Source organism: Galeopterus variegatus, unplaced genomic scaffold, assembly GCF_000696425.1.
Source record: "Galeopterus variegatus unplaced genomic scaffold, G_variegatus-3.0.2 Scaffold7078, whole genome shotgun sequence".
Taxonomy (NCBI): Eukaryota; Metazoa; Chordata; class Mammalia; order Dermoptera; family Cynocephalidae; genus Galeopterus; species Galeopterus variegatus.
In genome coordinates, this window is record NW_007733189.1 from 27227 (window position 1) to 33318 (window position 6092).

Sequence of the window (6092 nt, forward strand, 5' to 3'; positions counted from 1 at the left end):
TGCACTTTGAATGCAATTACATTTGTTTTAATCCCTTGAGAATTAGTACAGGTCGAGACCATGATAGAAACAGAAAATACCAAAGGGGAGCTCGGGAAAGAAGAAGAAGAAACTTGAGGGTTTGGTGAGGCTGGAGTGACGAACATGTGGAGGGAACTGAGGGGCCGTATAAACATTCAGATTTGGGACGGGGTGGGTTTAGAAGTAGGAATCAGGATTTTGGTTAAAATGAGAGTTCAGTTTAGGGATAAGACTCAGATCAGCAACACAGATAATCTCTAGTACCTATCGCTCTGACACTGGTGCTCCAGGCTGCAAGAAAACAGGCTAGAGGCTCTATAATTACACCTTGTTTTGGTCTCAAAATGATATTTCTCAGCTTGATCATTGGCATTAGTTACTAGACTCATTCCTCATGAATTTTAGCTATTATCTAAAATTAAATCTCCTTTCAGAAGATGATTTGCTGCCACCAGTGATGATGATGCTGATGAATAAATGGCTCCTTGCACCTGCCAGGCACTGTGCCCAGTGCTCTCAATTCATCTTCACAGCATGCTCATCTGTTTGTGGCTCAGAGAAATTAAGTAACTTGCCCAAGGTCACACAGCTGGTGTTTGGTGGAACCATACCATTGACTAAGCACCTACTATGTGCCTGGTATTTACTTGTGTTATCTCTCTCTCTCTCTCTCTTTTGCAGTTGGCTGGTCTGGGGATGTGAACCCTTCACCTCGGTGTTATAACTCCATGCTCCAAACAACTGAGCAATTGGCCAGCCACACTTATGTTATTTCTATAAGTGTCACTATGGAAATTTTGAAAGGCAGGTGGGCACATTACTTCACCCCACTGTGCCTCCGTTTTTCTAGCCTATAAAGTAGTGACAATAATTGTACCTAACTTTATGCAAGTTGTGAGAATGAAATGGATTGATATGAGTATGGTGCTTTGCACGGTGCCTACCGTGTGGCAAATTCTGTGTTGCTTTACCTTTATTTCACAGATAAGGAAATTGAGGCCCAGGTCCCTAAGGGACTCAACCTAGGCCTCCCTGGCTCAGCTTGTACGGCACCGAGGTGCAAGGAAGGGACTTTGGAGAAAGTCTGAAGCGGTTAAGAGATGGAGGTTTTGCCCAGACACAGATCCAGGTGTCCTGTTTCATCACGTCCCAGCTGGGTGACCTTGGCCAAGCTTTCCCTCTTGCTGGGAACTTCTTGCTCTGAACTTCAACTTCTCAATGTGGGAAAATACATTTACATTTCGAAAGTCCCTTCAGATGGGCTAATCAGAAACTGCCTGAAGGTGTATCCAGGCTCTTGCAAAATAGAAAACAGGTTCAAGCTTTGAAATCACCAGGACTTTATTATGTTGACTTTGTTGAGGTCCCGTGGTTGAATCACAGCCCCTGGCAGATTGTTCTACAAAAAAAGCTTCCCTCAGGGAACCCCAGGACACTCCAGGACCAGGGTCCTTCTTATCCTTGCTTCTCTGATGAGGAATAGGGGCTCAGAGAGGTTAAGTCACCATTTGGGGTGTCACAGGTGCTTGGGCACAGCCCCACTGTGGCTCACAGAGGGCTTCTGGGTTGTCGGTTGATGGAAGCCCTGGGTAGTTGCTGAGTGCTGGCTGCAGGAGCTGAAAATGGGATCCAAGCCCAGTTTTTGTCCTCATGAGGTGTAACAGAGAGTGAAACAAGGACACTCATGTCTCCTCTAGAGAGCAGGATGAGAAAAGTGATGCTACTGGGGACTCAATGGTTTTTCACAGAATCAGTGTGAATCTGAGCTGGCCTCCAGCAGAGTCGGGAATCCCCTCATGCCCCCAGCCCCCTCTGCTTACACACATCCAGAGTGATGCTACTGGGGACTCAATGGTTTTTCACAGAATCAGTGTGAATCTGAGCTGGCCTCCGGCAGAGTCGGGAATCCCCTCATGCCCCCAGCCCCCTCTGCTTACACACATCCAAGGCAGGCCACTCGCTGCCTTCCGAAGCCCTCATGCTGCACGGGGGCAGCTGCTTGGGAACTCTGTCTCAGTGTGGCATCCCCCCTTCAGTCAAGTGTGCCCTCTGCAGCAGGACAGTCACAGTCTCAGTTCATCCAGAGTGGGGTCTCCCTCTCCCAAGTTCCCAAGGACCCAGGAGCAGAAATAGAGCAGCAGCCTCCTGGTCCCCAGGTCCCAGACCCAGGGTGCCAGGACAAGTGAATGGGACCAGATCTGTTTCTGCCCAGTCTGCTGGAGACCAACAGGATAAGGGGACAAGGACTCAAGCCAGAGGGACGGGAGGTCAGACTGTTGTGGCAGAGGAGGAGGGCTCATTCAGTAACTGCTCATTGAGTCCCTGCTGTGTGCTAGGCCATTCCAGGCACTCACCATAAAGCAGTGAACAGAATGGACTAAAGTCCCTGCCCTGGTAACTCCGACATTCCAAACTACCGTGGGGTTTGAGGGGAGAGAGGCTTGCAAGTTCAAATACAGTGATCAGAAGGTCTCACTGAGACGGTGACATCTGAGTAAAGATCTGAAGGGGTGAGGGGTGAGCCCCATTAATATTTGGGGGAAGAACATTCCAGGAGGATGAACAGCAGGTGCCAAAGCCCTGAGGTGGGAGCTTGCTTGGCCACAAGTGAGGAACAGCGAGGGGTCAGTGTGGCTGGAGCAGAGTGAGTGAGGGGGGATAGGACACAAGGTCAGAGATGGACACGAGGTGCTAGGGGTGTGGCGGGTGGCTGGGCAGCACGGGGGTTAAGATAACTAACTGGGTTTTACTTGGTGAGAACTGGGGAACATTGCAGGGCTTTGAGCGGAGGCAGGACACGGCAAATTTTAACATGCTCACTCTGGCTTTTGTGTGCAGAGCAGATTTAGGGGAGTGGGGGAGGCAGGAGGCTGGTGAGGAGGCTGTCACAGTGCTCGAGGCGGTGCCCGGCTGAGAAGGTGGTGGCCACAGCAGTCTACCCCGGCACGTTGGGTGTGGAGTGTGAGGGGAGTCGGGGGCACAAGGACTTTGGCCTGAGCAATTGGTGGGACAGCGGCTGTATGAACTGGGATGAGGGGGCCTGCGGAGCGTCAGGTGGGGAGTCAGGAGTCTAGTATTGGACGTGGTCAGTTCAAAGTGCCGACTGGACACCTATGTGGAGATGTCACACAGGCAGCCGGACATAAGGAGATACAAAATTAGGAGCCATCAGCCCCCAGATAGTAGCTATATAAAGCCGAACACCTGGCTGAGATCACCGGGGGAAAGAGTGAGGTTAGAGCAGAGGAGGGGACCAAGGACTGAGGCCAGGGGCACCGCACTATTAGGAGGTCCCAGGAGAGGAGGAGGAGCAGCGGGGAGGGAGCAGAATCCCCGGTGTGGAGGGGTGGCAGCTGTGTCACATGCTGCTGAGAGAGCGGTGATGGCGAAATTTGTCCTCCAAGTACAGACACTTGTAAGAGTGAAAGGGGCACATAATCACACCGAGCAATGCCAGAGACTAAGCTGTCCGCGTTGAGCACATGTGACTGGGCGCTGATGATGGAATGGGCCAACCTAGGTGAGCAAGGACATTGGTGACTGGACTTAGTCCCATGGAGGTCGCTGGTGACACGGGCAAGAGCAGCTTCAGAGGAGCAGGGCGGTGGCGGTGAAAGCGCCTGGAGTGGGTTTAAGGGCGCTTGGGAGGGGAGGAACTGCAGAGGCCGGACAGGACCCGAGGCGTTTGCTACCGGGGGAGCAGAGAAATGCTGCGGAGGTAGCTAGAGGGGGAAGTAGATTCAAGAGAGGGAAGGTTGTTTAATTTTATTTTTAATTTTATAAAATTTATTTGGAGCCAAATGTGAGGATCGACCTGGGAAACACCATCCTACAGTCAGAGAAGTGCTCCCTGTTTTTGTTTTTGTTGTTTTAACTTGGGAGAAATAACAAAGGGACGGGGAAGGTATGACAGAGGCGTGGCTGTAGTTCCCGGGGAGGTTGAAGGTGGTGGAATCAGGAAACGAGAAAGAGAGGTGGCTGGAAAAGGGCAGGGACGAAGTGGAAAGTTGGGGAGTCAGTTATGATAAAGTGGTGACAAAATCTAGTGGCAGAGGGAAGATGGAGGACAAGGTCATAGAGGAAAGGAGGCTGAGGAGCGGAGATGCTGGCTGCCAGACGGGTGGGTGCCCTTGGATGGGGAAGTCACCAGGAATTAGGACAGGGATGTGCTGGAGCAAGCCAGGAGCCACAATCTTCGAAGGGCGTGTGGTCTGAGGATGTGAGGTTCAAAACCAAGGTCCTCATTAAGGGTGGGAGGGAGGGATAAAGGTCTGGGAGCAACTATTTGTCCCCAAACATGTTTTCTTCTTTCTTAGTAATAAAACCCCTGATTTGTAGCAGAGCCTGTGACACCCGGAAAAAGACAACATTTCCCAGCTTTCCTTGCAGCCATGTGGCCAAATTCCAGCTATATGGAAGCGTGCACTTCTGGGAAGTGTCCTTCTGGAGGGTGTGCCCTTCTTGGTTACTTTTTCCTTCCCACTGGCCGGCCAGAGGACCTGATGGCTGGAGCTCTAGCAGCCATATTGGACCATGAGGTGACTTTGGAAACATGAGCTGTGACTGTGGAGCAACCAGCTAGAAGGAGCCTTGAGTTGAGAGAGAAGGAAAGAGAAAACAAGCCCATCTTGTTTACTTTATTTATTTATGTATGTATTGTTTGGTGGCTGGCAGGTATGGGGATCCAAACCCTTGACCTTAGTATTCCATCTTGTTTAAGTCACTGTTATATGGAGATTTCCTGTTACATGAAGTCAAACCTAATCCTAATGGCTACAACTAGAAAGTTATGTTCGGGTTATACTGAAGATGACATTTAATGCCAGTGGGCAATGGTGGGCGCTAAGAAGTTTTAGAAAGTTGTTGAACAGGGTCCGAGCTGATGGGACCTGTACACTCAGGAAGGCTATGGAGAATAAATGACAGCTGAGGAGAGAGTTGTCATTTATGGTTAGAGTTGGGTTGGGATGAGGTTTGGGGCTGAAGTTCAAGTTAAAGTTGTATTTCATGTCAGGAATAGGTCAATTCTAATGTCAGGGGTAGATGTCACTGGAGGTATCTGGCACACTTAGGAATGGGCATTTAAGGATTCTGGAATGTGCTTGTCATTTATGGTTAGAGTTGGGTTGGGATGAGGTTTGGGGCTGAAGTTCAAGTTAAAGTTGGATTTCATGTCAGGAATAGGTCAATTCTAATGGCAGGGGTAGATGTCACTGGAGGTATCTGGCACACTTAGGAATGGGCATTTAAGGATTCTGGAATGTGCCGCATACTGGGATTAGTGTTTGATGCAGTGGCTCTTAGGTGGGGCATTTGGAAATGTGTGGGGCATTTTGAGTTGTCACAGTGACTGGGGATTGCTCATTGTGTTTAGGGGCAGGGGCCAGAAATGCTAGATGTCCTGTAATGTGGGGGACAGGCACAGTGGTCCTGACCCAAATGCCAGAGCACCCTGGGAAACACTGAAGTAAAGCAGAGTAGGGGAGAAGAGAGAAGCTGGGCAGGCAGTATTAGGTTCGAATCTCTGCTCTACCACTCTCTTCCCTGGATGCAAGTCCTCAGTTTCCCCATCTATAAAATGAGATGGCCATAGAGGCTTTGTAGGACCATTAGAGGTTGGTAGTGAAGTTTGCAGACAGCACAGCACAGGGCTGAGCTGGGAGGCTGCACATGGGAGAGAGATATCCTCAGAGCTCTGGGCCAGGTTGAAGACAAATCTGGGTAAAACCGGTTCAATCTGGATCTGGGTTAGTTTGAGGCAGTGGTGCCCAACCATGGCAGTGCATTGGAATCGCCCAGGGAGCTTTAAACATGATGATGCCTTGTCTCACCTCTCAGAAATTCCAGTTTTATTACTGCAGAGTGGGGCTTGGGCATGGGGAGTGTGTGGTTTGTTTGTTTTTTGGCGGCTGGCTGGTACAGGGATTTGAACCTTTGACCTTGACGTATGGGGAGTTTTTAAAGCTCCTTGGGTAATCAGGGCCTCCTGTGGGGCCTGAAACTCTTACTCTTTAAATTACTCCTCTCATGGGCCGGCCCGGTGGCGCACTGCTACAGTGCGCTGCTTGGGA